Source organism: Dendrobates tinctorius, unplaced genomic scaffold (genome assembly GCF_039654945.1).
Source record: "Dendrobates tinctorius isolate UK_male_01 unplaced genomic scaffold, ASM3965494v1 ptg000334l, whole genome shotgun sequence".
Lineage (NCBI taxonomy): Eukaryota > Metazoa > Chordata > Amphibia > Anura > Dendrobatidae > Dendrobates > Dendrobates tinctorius.
This window is the reverse complement of record NW_027362000.1, coordinates 1,454,452-1,477,722: the sequence shown is the minus strand read 5'-3', so window position 1 is coordinate 1,477,722 and position 23,271 is coordinate 1,454,452. Positions and strand designations below refer to the sequence as shown.

The window sequence follows — 23,271 nt, the reverse complement described above, 5'->3', positions numbered from 1 at the left end:
GGAGATGGGAGTGGCTAACAGTGCACAGCTGTAAGCCTTAGCATAGAAAAGCTTCCAGGAGCTCTCAATTGAGCCGATTAACCTTTTCACTGTCTAAAGAAATTTACACCGTTTAACATGAAGGTGAAGTGCTTCTATTCCGTGCAAGAGTAGGATAAATCAGATGCTGCGGTCTTCTGGCTCCTCTCTGTCGTGGTAAACCTGTGACACTCGGATTCTGCCAATGTGCCAGCAACATCTGAACTCCAATATGGCGCTACTTCCCTTCTGAGCTTTGCAGTGTATCTCAAAAGTAGTTTTTGAACCACATATGCGGTATCGGTGCACTCAGGAGAAATTCCGTAACAAACTGTACCATTCAATTTCTCCTATTTATCCTTTTTGAAAATTAAAAACTTGGGGCCAAAACAACGTTTTAGTAGAAATAATGGTAATTTTCCATTGACTCAGCATGTTATACAATTTTTTGAATAGCCTGAAGGTTAAAAATTCTCACTACACCACTAGATGAATTTCTCAAGAGGTGTAGTTTCCAAAATGGAGTCACTTGTGGGTTTCTTCTGTTTTGGCATGTCAGGGGCTCTTTGACTGTTACATGGCATCTGCAATCTTCTGCGCTCTTTCCATTTCAAGCCCTGCCGTGCGCCCAAAACAGTAGTTTTCCTACACATATGGGGTATCGATGCAGTCAGGAGAAATTGCACAACACATTGTATGGTCCAATTTTTCCAGTTACCCTTGTGAAAATGCCAAATTTTCATTTTATTTCTTCCACATTGCTTTAATTCCTGTGAAGCACCTGAAGCGATAATAAACTTCTTAAATGTGGTTTTGAGAATTTTGAAAGGTGCTGTTTTTAGAATGGTGTCACTTTAGGGTATATTTATATAGGGCCTTCAAAGTCATTTTGTGGATGCACTCACACTAAGGTGTGATTCTTCTTAATTGTCTGTGGCCAAATCGTAGGGAGATATTTTACGTGCAGGGAGAAAGCAGAAGACAAGAACACGTCGGGTCTCAAATGCTTTCTGGTTTTATTGGTTGAAATGAAGAGTGTTTATAGGGGAAGCAAGGTGTTTTTCAACATATTATCTCATAGCCTTATTGCTAATGATTGCTGATTCCTGTGGGAATTGACAAGTGTGGGGACTGATAACTCCCAAGTACAGGCGCATTATCCATTCGTTCTTGATAAGTTCAGAAGATTGATCATGTCAGAGTCTATCACAATAGCAATATCACAATATCTATAAAGGAGTGATGCTCCTAGCATTATATTATAGATATTATATATGTAAAATTGAATGTATGTGTGTATCACCAACCAATCACGAAGCATCTTTCATTTCACCAGAGCTGTTTAAAAGAAGCTGAGCTGTGATTGGTTGCTATGAGCAACAGTTTTCTCACTCCACGACAACACCTCAGCAGACAGTGGCGGGGTGGGAAAAATCTAGCATCCCCGGAAACATAAGCTCCCAGCCATTGTCTGCCCCCCAAAAAGGAGCAGAGCGCACATGACAGAAATGAATCACCCCCTCCCGTTCCCATATACCCATCACACATCCTCCATCCCATAGGAACATCTTCCCTCTTAAAGGGATCTCCGGTATGGAAGTTACGGCAAATCCATCCAACGCTTTGGTTTGACAACAGGCCTCTCTTAAAGGGATCATTGGTATGAAAGTTAGGACCGTTCCACTCAGCGCTGTGGTTCTGACCCCATGGTCTCTTAAAGGGATCATTGGTATGGAAGTTAGGGCAATTGCGCTAAGCACGCTGTTTCTGACCCCAGGCCCCTCTTAAAGGGATCCCCGGTACGGACGTGAGGGCAAATCCACTCTGCGCTTTGGTACTGACCCCAGGCCTATCTTAAAGCGATCTCCGGTATGGAAGTTAGGGCAAATCTCTCAGCGCTCTTATTCTGACCTCAGGCCTCTCTTAAAGGGATCATTGGTATTTAAGTGAGGTCAAATCCATCCAGCGCTTTGGTTCTGACCCCAGGCCTCTCTTAAAGGGATCCCCGGTATGGAAGTCAGGGCAAATCCATCCAGCGCTCTGGTTCTGACCCCAGGCCCCTCTTAAAGGGATCCCCAGTATGGAAGTGAGGGCAAATCCACTCTGCGCTCTGATTCTGACCCCAGGCCCCTCTTAAAGGGATCCCCGGTATGGAAGTGAGGGCAAATCCACTCTGCGCTTTGGTACTGACCCCAGGCCTCTCTTAAAGGGATCTCCGGTATGGAAGTTAGGGTAAATCCCTCAGCGCTCTGATTCTCACCCCAGGCTTCTATTAAAGGGATCATTGGTATGGAAGTCAGGTCAAATCCACTCAGCACTCTGGTTCTGACGCCAGGCCTCTCTTAAAGGGATCCCCGGTATGGAAGCTAGGGCCTTTCCACTCAGCGCTCTGGTTCTGACCCCAGGATGATGTGGGATATTAGTGGTAGTAGTCCGGTGGCTCTGGCTGACGGGATGATGTGGGATATTAGGAATATTAGTCTGGTGGCTCTGATGGGATGATGTGGGATATTAGGGTAGTAGTCCGGCGGCTGTGACGGGATGATGTGGGATATTAGTGGCAGTTGTCCGGTGGTTCTGGCTGACGGGATGATGTGGGATATTAACCCCTTCCTGACATGAGACGTACTATCCCGTCCATGGGACCCGGGCCCCTATGCCCATGGACGGGATAGTACGTCTACCGCGATCAGCGGCGCCCACGTGGTGAGCGCCGCTGATCGCGGCCGGGTGTCAGCTGATTATCACAGCTGACACCCGGCACAATGTGTCAGGGGCGGTCACGGACCGCCCCCGACACGTTAACCCCTTGCACACCGCGATCAAACATGATCGCGGTGTACCGGGAGTTAAAGGGAAGCATCGGCAGGGAGGGGGCTCCCTCCGTGCTTCCCTGAGCCCCCCACGGCAGCGCAATGTGCAGCGCTGCTGCGGGGGACTCCTTTCCTCCAGGCCCCCGAATCCAGGATGGCGACGGGGGCCTTCGGGGGCCTGCAGGAAGCTGACTTCCTCAGTGCCTGCAAAGCGCAGGCAAGAGGAAGTCTTCAATGCCTGTGACAGATTGCTGATCTGTCACAGTGATCTGTGATGTGACAGATCAGCGATCTGTCACAGGACAGTGATGTCCCACCTGGGACTATGTAATAAAGTAAAAAAAAAATAAAAAAAAAGTGTAAAAATAATTTAAAAAAAAAATCGCCAAATAAATTAGTAAAAAAAAAAAAAAAAAATATTCCCCAATAAATTTATTTTTTGAAAATAAAAAAACCCAAAACAATAAAAGTACACATATTAGGTATCGCCGCGTCCGTAACGACCCGCCCTATAAAACTGTCCCATTAGTTAACCCCTTTAGCGAACCCCTTAAAAAATAAAAATAAAAAACGAAGCAAAAAATAATGATTTATTATCATACCGCCAAACAAAAAGTGTAATAACGTGCGATCAAAAAGACGCATATAAATATCCATGGTACAGATGAAAACATCATCTTGTCCCGCAAAAAACGAGCCGCCACACAGCATCATCAGCGAAAAAATTAAAAAGTTATAGCTCGCAGAATAAAGCGGTGCAAAAATAATTATTTTTTATATAAAATAGTTTTCATTGCATAAAACCGACAAAACATAAAAAAAACGACCTAAATGAGGTATCACTGTAACCGTACTGACCCGAAGAATAAAACCGCTTTATCAATTTTACCGCACGTGGAACGGTGTAAACGCACCCCCCCAAAAGAAATTCATGAAACGCTGGTTTTTGTTCATTCTGCTTCCCAAAAATCGGAATAAAAAGCGATAAAAAAATGTCACATGCCCGAAAATGGCACCGATAAAAACGTCAACTTGTCCTGCAAAAAATAAGACCTCACATGACTCGGTGGGTCAAAATACGGAAAAATTATAGCTCTCAATATGTGGTGATGCAAAAACTATTTTTACAATAAAAAGCGTCTTTCAGCGTGCGACAGCTGCCAAAAATAAAAACCGCCATAAATAGTAAATCAAACCCCCCGTTATCACCCCCTTAGTTAGGGAAAATTAATAAAATTTAAAAAATGTATTTATTTCCATTTTTCCATTAGGGTTAGGGCTAGGGTTAGGGCTAGGGTTAGGGCTGAGATTAGGGTTTGGGGTGTGTTGGGGTTCGGGTTGGAGTTAGAATTGGGGGTTTCCACTGTTTGGGCACATCAGGGGCTCTCCAAATGCAACATTGCGTCTGATCTCAATTCCAGCCAATTCTGAGTTGGAAAAAGTCATATGGTGCTCCTTCCCTTCCAAGCTCTGCCATGCGCCCAAACAGTGTTTTACCCCCACATGTAGGGTATCAGCCTACTCAGGACAAATTGTAAAACAATTTTTGGGGTCCAATTTCTCCTGTTACCCTTGGGAAAATTAAAAATTGGGGGCAAAAATATCATTTTTGTGGAAAAAAATGATTTTTTTATTTTCACGTCCGAGCGTTATAAACTTCTGTGAAGCACTTGGGGGTTCAAAGTGCTCACCACACATCTAGATAAGTTCCGTGGGGGGTCTAGTGTCCAAAATGGGGTCACTTGTGGGGAGTTTCAATAGTTTAGGTACATCAGGGGCTCTCCAAACGCACATGACACCCGCAGACCATTCCATCAAAGTCTGCATTCCAAAATGGCACTGCTTCACTTCCGAGCCCCGACATGTGTCCATACAGTAGTTTTCTCCCACATATGGGGTGTCAGCGTACTCATGACAAATTGGACAACAACTTTTGGGGTCCAATTTCTCCTGTTACCCTTGGGAAAATGAAAAAATTGGGGACTAATTGATCATGTTTGTGGAAAAAATACGATATTTTTATTTTCATGCCCTGGCATTATAAACTTCTGTGAAGCCCTTGGGGGTTCAAAGTGCTCACCTCACATCTAAATAAGTTCCTTAGGGGGTCTAGTTTTCAAAATGGGGTCATTTGTGGGGGGTTTCCACTGTTTAGGTACATTAGGGGCTCTCCAAAGGCAACATGACACCCGCAGACCATTCCATCAATGTCTGCATTCCAAAACGTCACTACTTCCCTTCCGAGACCCGACGTGTGCCCATACAGTAGTTTTCTCCCACATATGGGGTATCAGCATACTCAGGACAAATTGGACAACAACTTTTGGGGTCTAATTTCTCCTGTTACCCTTGGGAAAATAAAAAAAATGGTGACTAAAAGATTATGTTTGTGGAAAAAATACGAATTTTTTATTTTCACGCCCGGGCGTTATAAACTTCTGTGAAGCACTGGGGGGTTCAAAGTTCTCACCACACATCTAGATAAGTTCCTTAGGGGGTCTAGTTTCCAAAATGGTGTCATTTGTGGGGGGTTTCCACTGTTTAGGTACATCAGGGGTTTTCCAGTCGCGACATGGTGTCCGATCTCAATTCCAGCCAAAAACGTCAAATGGCGCTGCTTCCCTTCCTAGCTCTGCCATGCGCCCAAATAGTGGTTTACCCCACATGTGGGGTATCAGCGTACTCAGAACAAATAAACAGTTATAAAATGATTAAAGTTTGGGGTGTTCTTATTCTTTTGGCAGCCAGCATTTTTTTTTAGACGTAGGTTACATATGCATGAATTTTCTCTATGCTCCTATCATACCCCTACACAGAGCAAAAATGACAAAACATTTTAGTACAGAAAGATTTTTGAAGGGTCTGTAGTTTGTTGTAGTATTGTTGTAATTTTTGCTGTGTTTTCCTCAGGGTTTCAAATTGTCCTTGGACTTTATTATTCTTTATGCTGTAGCATTTTAGTATGCATTTTAAAACATAGTTGTAAACATTCCATTGTTGCAATTTCCTGTGTGAAACACACTTTCCTGTGTGAAGCATCATTAATCTAAAGAAAATTAGAGAAATGTCTCCATCTAGTGTTGGCATAGTTTCATGCATGCATTTCCAATCAAAGACTGCGGGCGGAGAGCTACTATATGCCGTTTTTAGCACAGACTTATTGTAGCTGTAGAGCAAAACCAAACAGAATATTTAAAGCAAGAAGTAAATAAAGCTCAGTTAATTTCAGGGCTGTGGAGTCGGAGTCAGAGCCCATTTTAGTGGAGTCGAAGTTGGAGTCGGTGTCATGGAAATTGAGGAGTTGATGTCAGAGGTTTGGCTTACCAACTCCACAGCCATGGTATGAGGGAGTCAGAGTCATGGAGTTGGAGTCAGTGTCATGGAAATTGAGGAGTCGGAGTTGGAGGTTTGGCACAACCCCCATCTGTGGACGTCGGTTTCTAACCGTTTGTGTAGACACATGCACATTTGTGGCCTGCTGGAGGTCATTTTGCAGGGCTCTGGCAGTGCTCCTCCTGTTCCTCCTTGCACAAAGGCTGAGGTAGCAGTCCGGCTGCTGGGTTGTTGCTCTCCTACGGTCCCCTCCACGTCTCCTGGCCTGTCTCCTGGTAGCGCCTCCAGCCTCTGGACACTACGCTGACAGACACAGCAAGCCTTCTTGCCACAGCTCACATTGATGTGCCATCCTGGATGAGCTGCACTACCTGAGCCCCTTGTGTGGGTTGTAGAGTCCGTCTAATGCTACCACGAGTGTGGAAGCACAACATTCAAAAGTGAGCAAAACATCTGTTAGGGACGGCGGAACGCACTAAATATATATAATAGGAAGTGTGTTCGCCACCCGGGGTCCACCGTGCAGTAGGTGTAACAACCGCTGCTGAATAATGGCAGACTCGGTATATGGCGGTATACTGCGCTCGGGTTAAACGTCACCCGAGGTGCGCAGAGCGGACTCTGTTAACCTCACAGAGGCGCTTTAGTATAAGTAAAGCATAAACGCCGAGCCTGTTAGCTTCACAGGTCTCAGCTGGCTTGCACACACGGTATACGGTCGCAGGACACGGCCCAAGGCAGAGGTCGGTGCCCGACTTGACCTACCGTGCGTGCGGCGTCGCTACCGCGGACGCCTGGTAAGTGCTGCTAACTGCAGCGCGGCGGTAACTACTGCCGCTGTACGACAGTGCCGTGAGGCATAACTCTATCGGACGCTAGTGTAGCGGTGCGGTATGCAGTGTGGCGTATGGCTTGCCACTGACTGGCGCTGACTATAACACTAATTCCCTAACCACATACGTAATATCAGAGGAAGGGGAATCTTAATGAGTCAGTCACCAGGATCATACATCCGTCACCATTCACACATAGCAAGTATAGTCTATACTAGCGCATGGGCGAGCGGCCATTCGGGCCTTTTATAGCCATGCGCTTCCGGGACCTTCCAGACTTCAGAGATAGGCCAATCAGATCAGGACATGGACCTGAGCACGTGACCCCCGATCTCACTGGGAGATCGTCTCGTGGGCATGCCCAGTAGTGCGGCGAGAGGACTTAGCCTCTGGAGTGGTTTCCTGCAAAGCAGGTTGCACTACCGTTGCTGGTCCAGAGGTGGCAGCAACATCCAGACCCAGAGAGCTGGTCTGAGCAGGGCGCCTGGATCGCTGCGATTGCTGTGCAGGTCCCTGAGCGGTCGGAAAGGAATGGGAGACTGCTGGATGTATGGCTCTGGATTCCCGCTGTGCAGCTGCAGGAATCTGACGCCTAACAACATCAGCCAGAAAGCATTGGTACTGAGATGTGGTCTGTGGTCCCCACCTGCAGAACCACTCCTTTATTGAGGGTGTCTTGATAATTGTCAATAATTTCCATCTGTTGTCTATTCCATTTGCACAACAGCATGTGAAATTGATTGTCAATCAGTGTTGCTTCCGAAGTGGACAGTTTGATTTCACAGAAGTTTGATTTATTTGGAGTTATATTCTGTTTAAGTGTTCCATTTATTTTTTTGAGCAGTGTATTTACAATGTGCTGTAACTAAACACTATTAGGTCCCCATCTTGTGGACTGCCTAGGTACTGCACTTTCCCAACACAAGTATTTTACATATATAAAATGGTAAAGGACATAACATTATTTACACATAACGAGTCGTGCAGTATATTCAATAGACCAATGTACATCTATACAGTAAGCAGAAATAAATAATGAACAATCTTAGTAACCCCTTACAAGTACATGAATACATTGACAAATTTAGTACAGCAGTCAATTAAAGTGTCAGGTCAGCCCCATATACGACTGTAAGCAGATATCTAAAGTTTGAAAGTTATTCCCTATCCGTCTGATAGGGAATTATTTTCAGACCATTAGGAGTCCATAGGTGGCACAGTCTGGTCCGCTGGGCTGCTCTGGTCTTGATCCAATGTCTCCTCACTTCTTACAATCATCATCCTTCATGTGGATGACACGCCCTGCATACAGCTTCTCCCCCCCTCCTCAGGTTCTCCATACAGGTTCTCCATACATCTTCCCCCCGCCCCAGGTTCTCCATACAGCTTTCAGGTTCTCCATACAGCTTCCCCCTTCCGCCCCAGGTTCTCCATTCAGATTCCCCCCGCCCCAGATTCTCCATACATCTTCTCCCTCCTCCCCTCCCCAGGTTCTCCATACAGCCTCTTCCCCATTCTGCAGGTTCTTCATACAGCTCCCAATGTTCTCAATATAGCTTCTCCCCCCTCTCCAGGTTCTCCATATAGCTTCTTCCCCTCCAATGTTCCCAGTTTCTCCATACAGCTTCTACCCCCCTCCCCAGGTTTTTCATACAGCTCCCACCTCCCCAGGTTCTCCATTCAGCTTCTCCCCCTTCCCAGGTTATCCATATAGTTTCTCCCCCTCCCAAGATTGTCCTCTTTAGCTTCTCCCCCCTCCCCAGGTTCTCCATAAAGATTTTCCCCCTCCCCAGGTTGTCCCTATAGCTTCCCCCTCCCCAGGTTCTCCATACATCTACTCTCCCCTCTCCCCAGGATCTCCATACAGATTCCCCCCCCCCCATGTTTTCCGTACAGCTTCTCTCCCACTACCCAGGTTCTCCATACTGCTTCTCCCCACCAAGTTCTTCATACTGCTTCTCGTCCCTCAGTCTAAATGCAGCTTACCTGGTGGGACCACTGTGCAGTCACTTTTTGCCCTACATACAATCTGCTTGATTAGTTCCGCCTCCACTCTTGAGGGCATTAACAGGCTTTTTTGCAGACTTTGAGGTGCACCCCATGAAGTATCTCTTCTCTATTGTTCTGAAGTAAAGAAAATAACCCTTTAAGGCAGGGCTGTGGAGTCGGTAAGCCAAACCTGCGACTCCGACTCCTCAATTTCCCTTACACCAACTCCACGACTCCGACTCCCACATATATTGCTTATATTTAAGTGAAAAATGTATTGTAGTACAATGTGAACATCAGACATTTAATCATTTTTATGATACAATAATCAAGATATTTAGATAGAACATAATATATATTTATTGGAATACAACTTTAGAACACAAAAAACTGTAATAAATTATAAATATGTAATACACTATGTAATATCAATTACATATAGAATCACAGAATCATAGAGTTGGAAAGGACCTCCTGGGCCATCTGGTCCAACCCCCTGCTCAAAGCAGGGTTCACTAAATCATCCCAGACAGATGTCTGTCCAGACTCTGTTTGAAGACTTCCATGGAAAGAGAACTCACCACCTCTCGTGGCAGCCTGTTCCACTCATTGATCACTCTAACTGTCAAAAAGTTTTTTCTAATATCTAATCTGTGTCTCCACCCATTCGGTTTCATCCCATTGCTTCTTGTCTTTCCTTGTGCAAATGAGAATAAAGGTGATCCTTCTACAATGTGACAGCCCTTGAGATTTTTGTAGACAGCTATTAAGTCTCCTCTCAGTCTTCTCTTCTGGAAGCTAAGCATTCCCAAATCCTGCAACCTTTCCTCATAAGACAGGGTTTGCAGACCGGTCACCATTCTGGTCGCTCTTTTCTGAACTTGCTCCAGTTTGTTGATGTCTTTTTTAAAATGGAAACTGGACACAGTATTCCAGATGAGGTCTGACCAAAGAGGAGTAGAGGGAAATAATGACTTCACATGATCTAGACTGAATGCTTCTGGTAATAAATCCTAGAATTGCATTTGCCATTTTTGCTACCGCATCACACTGTTGACTCAAATTCAGTCTGTGATCTATTAGTATACCCAAGTCTTTTTCACATGTGCTGTTGCTTAGCCCTATTCCTCCCATTCTGTATATGCTTTTTTCATTTTTATTGCCCAGATGTAGTACTTTGCATTTTTCCCTGTTAAAAAACATTCTGTTAGTTTCTGCCCACTGCTCCAGTTTATTTATATCTTTTTGAATCCTCTCTCTCTCTTCTCTAGTATTAGTTATCCCTCCTAGCTTTGTGTCATCAGCAAATTTAATCAGTTTACTCTCAATTCCTTCATCTAAATCGTTGATAAAGATGTTGAACAGTACAGGGCCCAGGACAGAGCCCTATGGTACCCCACTTGAGACATTCTTCCAACTGAATGTGCAACCATTTACGACCACTCTTTGGGTCCGATCACTATGCCAGTTATGAATCCACCTAACAGTTGCCTTGTCCATTCCATACTTAGTCATTTTTTTTTAATAAGGATTGTGTGAGATACTTTGTCAAATGCTTTGCTGAAGTCAAGATATACTATATCTACACGCTTATTTCCTTTGTGTGTATTGGAACAACACAAAAAAATAAATAAATACATAAAAACAGTTCAAAAAGGAAAATTGGACTAAGTGTCACACAAAACCCCAAAATGGGCTGGACAAAATTGTTGGCACACTCAACTTAATATTTTTTCAATAAGGACTGTGAGATACTTTGTCAAATGCTTTGCTGAAGTCAAGATATACTATATCTACAGCATTTCCCTGGTCCACCCAATCAGTGATTCTGTCATAGAAGGAAATTAAGTTAGTATGACATGACTTATTAGTTACAAACCCATGCTGACTCTGTTTAATCACTTCATTCTTATCCAGGTACTTACATACATGTTGTTTAATAATTTGTTCAAAGATATTTCCTGGTATAGAAGTCAGACTCACCGGCCTATAGTTGCCTGGGTCCACCTTCTCCCCCTTTTTGAAGATAGGAACATTTGCTTTTCTCCAGTCTTCTGGGACTTCTCCTGTTCTCCAAGAATTTTCAAAGATTATGGAGAGGGGTTCAAAAATTTCTTCTGCTATCTCCTTCAGTACTCTGGGGTGTAATTCATCTGGACCTGGAGACTTGAATTCATTTAGTTTAGCTAAGTGTTTCTTCACTATCTTTCTGTTTATAGATATCCTGGATTCTTCTATTCCCTAATAGGACAGTGAAGAACAGTTGATGGTGCATTTCCTTTCTGAGAGAAAACAGATGCAAAATAGGAATTTAAAAGTTCGGCCTTCTCAACATCCTGTCTTACCATTTCATCATTTTCATCCTGTAAAAATCCTATAGCATCTTTGACTTTTCTTTTACTTTTGACATATCCCCAAAATCCTTTGTTATTGCTTTTGACTTCTCTTGCAAGCCTCAATTCATTGTAATAAACTATGTAAGTGGCAAAAATCAGTTTTCAACAAAAAACATACTAAATAACATTTGTGCAGTCTATGAATTTGTTCTAAGAAATAGAATTGCCTCCATCAGATCCTCCTTCGTAGATGACCTCAAATCTGACCTAATAATTTTAAGGCCGGAGAACAACCTCTCTACACTAACTTGGGTTGGAGGCAAAGCCGTAACCACATGGGCAACATCTCTAAAAATTTCCGGGTATAAAGGAATTGCCTCATGCACAGTCAGTTTTGATGAACGGTTGAATTTTTTTATTTCTTTGAGAGCAAGTGAAACATTTTGCTGAAATATGGTCAATCTACTTGCTATAGGAGACAGAGTGAATTCTTTTTCCTTGCGGCAACCCTTTGCCTGCTCCATGTCTTCCAAATACTTGTCAAAGTCAAACTCCTCATCTGATGAGGTGATGAGGATGAAAATATGGCAGCAGTAGCACTGTCAGGACCCAAGTCCTCTTGCGCCTGGCAGTCCTCCTGTAGGCCACTCATCCTAACTGCTACCTCAGTCAAAGCTTCTTTTCCTTTAGTAAGCTGTTGATCATCAAGCAGTATACAATTACTTGGGTCCACATAAACAGCTGCCAGAAAAATGTTATTTTGCAATAGCTGTGTCTCTCTCCGTTTCATTAAAGCAGAAATGCCATCTGCAATTAAACCTCCTCTTTGGGACAGGCAAAATAGCAAGTTCTTCCACTCCTTTATGAAAATGCCAGGAGTTAAATCCTCAGCTTGTAATTTTTTAGTCACGGTAAATGGGTGGTTAAGCAATTCCTTCAATTCAGCCACCTGTGTCCTTTGACCTTCATTTAGGGTTACCTGAGGGTTCGCCATATCTATAAGAAATGGTTTTAATTAAAGCAATTGCTCAATCATTAAATAAGTGCTGCCCCACCAAGTGGCTTGATCGACAATTGCCCCTTTCCCAGCACGTCTCTTCAAGATGGAATCAATTTTAGGGGTTCTGGCGGCAATAACCAATTTCCACACTTTTCCAATCAGATTTCCAGCATGTCCCTCTTGCAGACTATCTCTTATTGCCAGCTGCAGCGTGTGCACCACACAGCGCATGTGATGAATATGAAAGTGTTTTGAAGCAGCTACAACAAGATCATCTATTTCTAAAGTGTAATTTTGCTGTTCTTCTGTTGTAATATCTGTTTGTTCCTCAGTTACATGAACAGCACCGTGGCCTTCCATCTCAAGCATACTGAATCCTAAATTTTCTTCTAGCTGTTGTTCATTACTCTCATTCATCAGTTTAATTGTACTTATCATGTTTGAAGCATTGTCCGTTACAATAGCAAGAACCTGTTCTTTTTTTAGTTTATAATCTTGCAGAACTTTTTCCACTAAGGCCTGGAGAAACTGGATGCTGTGATGAGCTTTAGTATGTTTTACTGCCAGTGTCTTGGTAACAATTTCTTTTGTGGTGTAGTGACCACTGTGTCCGCTAGGGGGCGCTGTGTGGGTGTCCCAGGACAGGCGTATAAGCATTTCCATTGTCTTAATAGGTGTAGGATACTGAATGATCAGAATGTATCTCAAGGTGGGTGGCCTTGAGATGGAGACTGATGCATGTGTTGAGCAGCAGTGATACTGCTGAGGCGCTGTGGTAATGTGACAGGGAGAAGTCTCCAGGTAAATAGGGAGACGGCGTGTAAGTGTTTTCAGAGTGGGCCTCTTTAAACTTAAAGGGAATCTGTCACCAGGTTTTTGCTATGTTATCTGAGAGCAGCATGATGTAGGAGCAGAGATCCTGACTCCAGCGATGTGTCACTTGTTGTTCTGCATGCTGTAATTTTAATATAATCCCTGTTTTCTCTTCTTCAGATCTAGCAGAGCTTGGAATGATGAACCCTGCCATCACCACTGATTAGCGGCTTTTTCTGTATAATTCCACCCACACCACTGATTGGCAGCTTTCTGTGTACATTGTACATTGTCAGAAGGCTGATAAGTCCTGGGGTCAAAGTTATACAGAGCAGGAGGACTACATGGCACAAGACACCTAGTCCTATTGTGATATTTTTCTATTAATAAAAGTCTGATTTTATTGAAACTGCAACATATAGCCCAATAATTGACATAGCTGGAATCATGGTCTCTGCCCCTGAATTGTGCTCCTCTAGTATACAAAAATGCAATAATATGTTACTGACCAGAGATGCCACATGTGACTGTCCATATACAGTGCCTACAAGTAGTATTCAACCCCCTGCAGATTTAGCAGGTTTACACATTCGGAATTAACTTGGCATTGTGACATTTGGACTGTAGATCAGCCTGGAAGTGTGAAATGCACTGCAGCAAAAAAGAATGTTATTTCTTTGTTTAATTTTTTTTAAATTGTGAAAAGTTTATTCAGAGGGTCATTTATTATTCAACCCCTCAAACCACCAGAATTCTGTTTGGTTCCCCTAAAGTATTAAGAAGTATTTCAGGCACAAAGAACAATGAGCTTCACATGTTTGGATTAATTATCTCTTTTTCCAGCCTTTTCTGACTATTTAAGACCCTCCCCAAACTTGTGAACAGCACTCATACATGGTCAACATGGGAAAGACAAAGGAGCATTCCAAGGCCATCAGAGACAAGATCGTGAAGGGTCACAAGGCTGGCAAGGGGTACAAAACCCTTTCCAAGGAGTTGGGCCTACCTGTCTCCACTGTTGGGAGCATCATCCGGAAGTGGAAGGCTTATGGAACTACTGTTAGCCTTCCATGGCCTGGACAGCCTTTGAAAGTTTCCTCCCGTGCCGAGGCCAGGCTTGTCCGAAGAGTCAAGGCTAACCCAAGGACAACAAGGAAGGAGCTCCGGGAAGATCTCATGGCAGTGGGGACATTGGTTTCAGTCAATACCATAAGTAACGTACTCCACCGCAATGGTCTCCGTTCCAGACGAGCCCGTAAGGTACCTTTACTTTCAAAGCGTCATGTCAAGGCTCGTCTACAGTTTGCTCATGATCACTTGGAGGACTCTGAGACAGACTGGTTCAAGGTTCTCTGGTCTGATGAGACCAAGATCGAGATCTTTGGTGCCAACCACACACGTGACGTTTGGAGACTGGATGGCACTGCATACGACCCCAAGAATACCATCTCTACAGTCAAGCATGGTGGTGGCAGCATCATGCTGTGGGGCTGTTTCTCAGCCAAGGGGCCTGGCCATCTGGTCCGCATCCATGGGAAGATGGATAGCACGGCCTGCCTGGAGATTTTGGCCAAGAACCTCCGCTCCTCCATCAAGGATCTTAAGATGGGTCGTCATTTCATCTTCCAACAAGACAACGACCCAAAGCAGACAGCCAAGAAAACCAAGGCCTGGTTCAAGAGCCAAAAAATCAAGGTGTTGGAGTGGCCTAGTCAGTCTCCTGACCTTAACCCAATTGAAAACTTGTGGAAGGAGCTCAAGATTAAAGTCCACATGAGACACCCAAAGAACCTAGATAACTTGGAGAAGATCTGCATGGAGGAGTGGGCCAAGATAACTCCAGAGACCTGTGCCGGCCTGATCAGGTCTTATAAAAGACGATTATTAGCTGTAATTGCAAACAAGGGTTATTCCACAAAATATTAAACCTAGGGGTTGAATAATAATTGACCCACACTTTTATGTTTAAAATTTTTTAACATTTAACTGAGCAACATAACTTTTTGGTTTGTAAGATTTATGCATCTGTTAATAAATCCTGCTCTTGTGTGAAGTTTGAAGGCTCTAACTTATTTGCATCTTATCAAACCTGCTAAATCTGCAGGGGGTTGAATACTACTTGTAGGCACTGTAACCCATCCCATCTGCCTTAACATTCTTAGTGCCCGGAAGAAAAGAGACCACAAAATTAAAACGCGTGAAAAACAAGGCCCATCTAGCCTGTCTAGGATTCAAGCATTTAGCCGACTCCAGATAAGTCAGATTCTTGTGATCAGTGAGGACCACAAATTGATGTCTAGCTCCCTCCAACCAATGTCTCCACTCCTCAAATGCCCATTTCATGGACAACACTTCCTGATTCCCTACGTCATAGTTGCGTTCAGATGGGGAGAACTTTCGAGCAAAGAAGGCACAGGGATTCATCTTAGAAGTCACAGGGTCTTTTTGGGACAAAACAGCTCCTGCACCAATCTCAGAAGCGTCTACCTCCACTTGAAATGGAAGTGAGACATCAGGTTGCCGTAAAACTGGAGCTGAAGTAAACCTCCGCTTAAGCTCCTGAAATGCTGAGACAGCCTCAGGAGACCAATTCAGCACATCAGCTCCCTTCTTGGTCAGATCAGTCAGTGGTTTGACAATACTAGAAAAATTACCTATAAATTTACGATAGAAATTAGCAAAACCCAAAAACTTCTGAAGAGCCTTCAAAGAAGTAGGCTGAACCCAATCATAAATGGCCTGTACCTTGGCCGGGTCCATTTCAATAGTCGATGGAGATAAGATAAATCCCAAAAATGAAATCCTCTGTACACCAAAGAGACATTTCGATCCCTTAACAAACAGGGAATTCTCCCTTAAAATCCGAAACACAGTCCAGACATGTTCCACATGGGAATCCCAATCATTAGAAAGGATCAAAATATCATCCAGATAGATGATCAAAAACTTATCCACGAAGTCTCGGAAAATATCATTCATAAAGGACTGGAAGACAGAAGGGGCATTGGAGAGTCCAAAAGGCATCACCAGCAGGCCCGGATTGGCAATATAACCAACCGGGCATTTTCCCGCTGGGCCGCTGTCATGTGGGCCGCGGGCGGCTGCGCCCGATCATCTGGCCGCTTGCCAGCGGCTGCGGCCACTGTTGCTCCTGCCGCCGGCCCTCTACGGGCACGGCGGTGATAGTTTCAAGTTCCTCCCGCACTGCAGGGAGATAAGCCACCACGCCCCCCCCACACACACCCCATCCTCGCCGTAGCATGAGACCCCCTCCCCCCCGCAGCCACTCACAGCGTCGCACTCGCTTGCCTGCTCGCTCTGTTCGCAGGACCTGTGATGAGGTCACAGGAGGGGAGGAGTCAGGGGGTCACATGATCAGGAGCCTTTGTCCAGACCCCCGATCATGTCACCCCTGACTCCGCCCCTCCTGTGACCTCATCACAGGTCCTGTGCGCTCAGCCTTGCCTCTACCGTCTGCAAGACTCTGCTGTTGTCATGGTGCTGGTTGAGGTAAGTATGTGTGGGGTCAGGATTTACAGTGTGGATGTAGCAGAGCTGTGTGTGTATGAGATGTAAGGAGCAGAGCCGCGTTTGCACGAGGTGTACGGAGCGGAGCCGCGTGTGTACGGAGAGGAGCCGCGTGTGTACGAGGTGTACGGAGCGGGGCCGTGTGTACGAGGTGTACGGAGAGGAGCCGTGTGTACGAGGTGTACGGAGCGGAGCCGCGTGTGTACAAGGTGTACGGAGCGGAGCCGCGTGTGTACGAGGTGTACGGAGCGGAGCCGCGTGTGTACGAGGTGTACGGAGCGGAGCCGCGTGTATGAGGTGTACGGAGCGGAGCCGCGTGTACGAGGTGTACGGAGCGGAGCCGCGTGTACGAGGTGTACGGAGCGGAGCCGCGTGTACGAGGTGTACGGAGCGGAGCCGCGTGTACGAGGTGTACGGAGCGGAGCCGCGTGTACGAGGTGTACGGAGAGGAGCCGCGTGTACGGAGCAGAGCCGCGTGTACGAGGTGTACGGAGAGGAGCCGTGTGTATGAGGTGTACGGAGCGGAGCCGTGTGTATGAGGTGTACGGAGCGGAGCCGTGTGTACGGAGCGGAGCCGTGTGTACGAGGTGTACAGAGCGGAGCCGTGTTTACGAGGTGTACGGAGCGGAGACGTGTGTATGAGGTGTACGGAGCAGAGCCGTGTGTACGAGGTGTACGGAGCGGAGCCGTGTGTATGAGGTGTACGGAGCGGAGCCGTGTGTATGAGGTGTACGGAGCGGAGCCGTGTGTACGGAGTGGAGCCCTGTGTGTACGAGGTGTATGGAGAGGAGCCCTGTGTGTACGAGGTGTATGGAGAGGAGCCCTGTGTGTACGAGGTGTACGGAGCGGAGCCGTGTGTACGAGGTGTACGGAGCGGAGCCGTGTGTACGAGGTGTACGGAGAGGAGCCGTGTGTGTACGAGGTGTACGGAGCGGAGCCGTGTGTATGAGGTGTACGGAGAGGAGCCACGCGTGTACGGAGAGGAGCCGCGTGTGTACGAGGTGTACGGAGAGGAGCCGTGTGTACGAGGTGTACGGAGCGGAGCCGTGTGTGTGTACGAGGTGGAGCCGCGTGTGTACGAGGTGGACGGAGCGGAGCCGCGCGTGTACGAGGTGGATGGAGCGGAGCCGCGCGTGTACGAGGTGTACGGAGAGGAGCCGCGCGTGTACGAGGTGTACGGAGAGGAGCCGTGCATGTACGAGGTGGACGGAGTGGAGCCGTGTGTGTATGGAGTGGAGCCATATGTGTACGGGATGTACAGAGCGGAGCCAAGTGTGTACAAAGCATACAAAGCGGGCTTTTCCCACGGACACAGGAGTACACGGCGGAGCCCCGAGGAGCATTTTAAAACACACACATGACGTTCCACCTGAAGTGATGTGCTGGAAGCTGACCGGAAATGAGATAATTTCTTGAGGAGATTGTGACGGAACCAGGAATGCTTCAGATCCATCACCGTGTTCTCCGACAGCGCAGACAGCAGGATCGCCTTGGAATCGGGGATGCCGGCCATGTGAGCGGATCATGATAGGTCCTGCACCGGGAGGCTCAGGTGGGCACTACAATGGGAGCCGGACTGCTATAGTATCTTTATAGAATCTTTATTTCTTTCTCTCTTTCTCTGTTCTTTCATTCTCTGTTCTGTCTTTCCCTCATTTTCTTTCTCTCTCTGTTCTTTCTTTCTCTCTGTTCTTTCTTTCTCTCTCTAATCTTTCTTTTTTCTCTCTGTTCTTTCTTCCCCCCTTTCTTTCTTTCTTTCTTTCTTTTTCTTTCCTCTCTTTCTCTCTGTTCTTTCTTTCTTTTCTTTACTTCTTTCTTTCTCTCTCTGTTCTTTCTCTGTCTCTCTCTGTTCTTTCTTTCTTTCCCCTCTTTCTTTCTCTCTCTGTCTCTCTCTGTTCTTTCTTTCTTTTCCCGCCGCAGTCTTTCTCCATCTTTCCCTCCTTCAAAAGTTGGGAGGTATGATAGGGGCGGCTATGACCAGGGGGTCTGGTTGCCCAATAGAGAGCAGTTCTGCCAGGAATTCTGTCACCGTGCATACAAAAGGGGACAGAGATTTGGGAAGAGTACTGTACCTAAAAGCAATAAATAGGACTGAGCTGAAATACTGGACACAGCTGTGACTACATGTTATATAGTCGTGTTAATCTCCTCTCACTTCTTGTAAACTACAAGTGTACAAAGATATTATATAGTCACCATGTGACTAGTGGGCCTGTGTAACTTCAAATGCCAGGGCTGAATTTTAGTCCCAGTCCGGCCCTGATCACCAGGTACTCAAAATGTCCCTCCGGAGTATTAAACGCCGTCTTCCATTCATCCCTGTGCTTGATGCGAATAAGATTATACGCCCCCCTGAGGTCAAACTTAGTAAACCAGCAGGCACTCTTAACTCTGGAGAATAAATTAGACATCAGAGGTAACGGGTACTGATATTTAACCGTCATCTTGTTAAGGGAACGATAATCAATACACGGTCTTAATGAACCATCTTTCTTGGCCACAAAAAAAAACCCAGCACCTAAAGGTGACAAGGATGGTCTAATATTACCCTTCTCCAACGACTCCTTAATATAGGATCACATAGCATCATGTTCGGGTACAGATAAGTTAAAAAGCCGACCCTTGGGAAATTTACACCCAGGCATCAACTCAATTGCACAGTCATAACTCCTATGAGGGGGCAAAGACGCAGACTTACTCTCACTAAATACATCAGAGAATTCAGCCAGATAATCAGGAACATCATGAGACTGAGGAGAGGTGGAGAAAACAGGAGCGTCCCTAAGAACACACTGACAACCCCAACTCACCACAGACACAGATTTCCAATCCAAAATTGGGTTATGAGTTTGCAACCAGGGGAACCCCAGAACAATAATTTAGTGTCATGCAAATTATGCAGCATCAAAAATTTACAATTTTCCTGGTGGTCAGGGGCAACTCGCATTATCACCTGTGTTATGAATGAGTCACCGGAGGAGGAAGAAACAAAAAATGCAAGCTAAGTCCAGAAAACCGGAGAGGTTGGTAACTAGCGGATTGCAGACCCCTGATCCTATTCACAACAACTAACAGTAGCCGTGGAGCGTTCCTACGGTGGTTCTAGATGCCTCTTCACAGCTGGAGAACTAAATAAGCCTAAAGAAAGAAAGGGGGAATCTAAACTGCCCCAGAGCAGACCCCAAAGCAATAGACAGCCCCCAACATGTATTGTCAGTGAAAACAGATGAAAACATAAACACAGACAGAAAGACATGCAGAGCAAACGATGGGGCCCAACTAACTAGATAGGAAAGGACAGAAAAGATGCTGGCTGCAATCCGCAAAAACCCTACCAAAAATGTCCCAACACATCTGATAGGAAAAACGGCCCTGAAGTCACTAGACTTTAAAATCCCTATATCAGCACTCCGATATATTCTGAAGACAGAGCAAAAGAGATTTAACCGATCAGGGACAAAAATGGAAATTCAGCAAAGCCCCAGCCGGGGCTGGCTGAACACAAAACTAAGCAAATCAGACAAAATCTCATGGAACAATAACAGAGCAAAACTTAGCTTTAGAAGACAGGAACTGAACTGGAGGCCAGAGCTCAGAGCAGAGAAATCACCAGCAACCCTACAGGGCGTCGGCTGCCTTATATCCATTTAGAGATTACGGATGTCCAATCGCAATCCACCTGTTCAGGTGAGAGGTCTCTCCCATCCAAATCAGTTTCATGACCTCCCTTCACCAGTTGAGGGAGTTCATCGGATATCAAAGGTGAACGAGAAAATGAGCTCACAACACACCTGGGTCCAAAACTGAGGTTTATTCTCTGCCAACGGAGTGGCATCAATACCCCTCAAAGGAACAGGTGTCTGCAGAGGCGTCATGGATAAACCACAACGTTTAGCAAAGTCCAAATCCATCAGATTCAGAGCTGCTCCTGAATCCACAAAAGCCTTAGTGGAAAATGTGGACAAGGAGCAGATCACAGTAATTGCCAAAAGGAACTTAGGTTGTATACTGCCCACAGCAAATGTGTGTGCAAAACGTTTCTCTCGTTTAGGGCAGACAGAAATAGTATGAGAGACGTCTCCACAGAAAAAACACAGCTTATTATGCCTTCTAAACTCCCAACGTTGCGCCCTAGACAAAACCCCACACATTTCATAGGTTCAGACATTTGTTCAAAAGGTGGCAGCGCCTCCCGTGTATTTTTACGTTCATGTAAACGCCGATCAACTTGAATGGCTAATGCCATAGAGCCATCCAGACCAGAGGGAACAGGAAATCACACCATAACATCTTTTACGGTCTCTGATAAACCTTTCTGAGAGAGGGCTACCAATGCACTATCATTCCATGTAGTAAGGACCGCCCGCTTTCGGAATTTTTGACAATATAACTGCAGGATCCTGACCCTGGTTTAATGCCAACAGGGTTCTCTCAGCTTGATCAACGGAATTAGGTTCAACATACAACAACCCCAAGGCCTGAAAAAATGCATCCACATTAGTCAGACTAGGATTTTCAGGTGTCAGAGAAAACGCCCAATCCTGGGGATCGCCGCGCAGCAAGGAGATGACAATTTTAACCTGCTGCGCAGAGCTTCCCGATGAGTTAGGCTTCAAGGCAAGAAATAATTTACAATTATTCTTAAAATTCAAAAATTTAGACTGATCCCCAGAAAACACATCAGGAGTGGGGATTTTGGGTTCAACAGCATGTGATTGAGCGAGATAGGCGGAAATTCCCTGCACTTCAGCAGCGAGCCGCACACGATCAGACAATTGCTCAATCTCCATTTTGGAAAAAATCCTCCCACGGCCCCAGAGAAAAAGAGGAAAAAATGCATATAAAAAAAAAAAATTCTGACACTTTTTTTTTTTTTCCTGCTTTTGAGTACCCTGAAATCTGCAGTATGGCTGGTGATTCTGTTATGAACGGGTAGCCGAGGAGGAAATAAAAAACAACACAAGCTAAGTCTCAGAAAACCAAAGAGGTTGGTAACTATGCAGACTGCAGACTCCTGATCCTAACACGCAACTAGCAGCAGTCGTGGAGCGTTCCTACGGTGGTCCTAGACGCCTCATCACAACCGGAGAAACTAAATAAGCCTAAAGCAGGAAAAAGGGAAAACTAACTGCCCCAGAGCAGACCCCAAAGGAGAGACAGCCCCCCACATGTAATGACGGTGAAAAAAGATGAAAACACAAAGGCAGGAAAATAGGCTGAGCAAATGATGGGGCCAGACTAACTAGAAAGGACAGGAAAGGAAAGACACTGTCTGCAGTCTGCCAAAAAACCCTACAAAATGTCCAACACAACTGATAGCAAAATTAACCCTGAAGTCACTAGACTTCTCCTACTATATCAGCACTCTGAAATATTCTGAGACAGAGCAAAAAGAGGCCAATCTAATAAGAGACAAAAAAAGGCAATTTGGCAAATAAGAGTGGAAATTCAGCACAGCCCAGCCGGGCTGGCTGACCACACAAAACAAAAAACTGAAAAGACCAACAAGAGCAAGTGTGAACAGTAGCAAAAAAACAAACTTATCTTTAGAAGACTGGAACAGAGCTGAGTCCTAGACCTGAGAAACAGACTGAATCACCAGCAACAGGATAGGGCGTCGGCTGTCTTATATCCAGTCTGATACTCCAGAGATCCAATCACTATCTTCCTCACCAGGTGGCAGATCACTACCACTCAAACCAACCTCACCACCTCTCGTCACTACCAGAGGGAGAACGGAAGGGGAACTCTCAACTGGTGGAGCAGAAAATGAGCTCATAACAGTTCTGTATCGTTGCTGCATCGCTGTTGAGATCTGACTGTTTGATATCTCACCAGTGACCTCGTAGCGATGCACCAGCGATCCCTACTAGGTTGCATCGTTGTCGGGATCGCTGGTGCGTCGCCAAGTGTGACGGTACCCTAAGACACAGGTTTGTGTTTTAATGGGCCTTAAATGGGATGTATTGTAATTGAGCCACATCTAGAAACTTGCAAAACCTGACATGGAGCACGACAGAAGGCAGCGGACAAAGGGGAAGGAAACGGAGCCAAAGGATGCCCAGGAAAGCTGTGTAGCTGGTTCAGTGCCAGACAGTCTGGCCCAGACTTCTTACCATAGACCCCACAATCAGCGTGCTTTTTGCCTCTGGTCTGGGTAAGCCAATATCCATCCTGCTGATAATATTGCCACTATAATCAGGCTTCATATTACTTGTTATAAATAGCACAACCGTAGATGATTTACAGAGCCAGATATCCAGCTGTAAACAGTCGTAACTTGTCCAGAAGCGCTGGGACATGTATCCTGCATACAGCGAGGCTGATCTACTTGCCAACACAACATAGAAATGTGCACAGTCTTACAATAAACATGTGCAAATAATTCCCTCACTCCCCGAAGATCCTTATATACTCGGCCTTTACAATGAGATTTTGAGATGCTGTTTGCGGTCAGCAACACATGGAAACCCGTGCTCCGTTCTCCGCCTCTGTACACTAACATAATGTATTCTGCTGCCATAATAATATTTATAATACACGCTCTGCAATTAAACTCCAAATAAGGCAGAGAGGCACAGATTTTAGTGGACTTACCAAATATGACA

General features: G+C 45.5%; 1 long non-coding RNA gene across 1 annotated transcript in view; it reads left to right on the top strand.

Moving 5' to 3' along the window:
* LOC141074830 (uncharacterized) overlaps nt 1-13,550 on the top strand; it is a 32,387-nt gene extending 18,837 nt beyond the window's left edge. Inside the window, exon 4 of the long non-coding RNA XR_012227216.1 lies at nt 13,316-13,550. This is a non-coding gene — a long non-coding RNA (uncharacterized lncRNA). The remainder of the gene's footprint in view (nt 1-13,315) is intronic.
* The last annotated feature ends 9,721 nt before the right edge of the window (nt 13,551-23,271 follow it).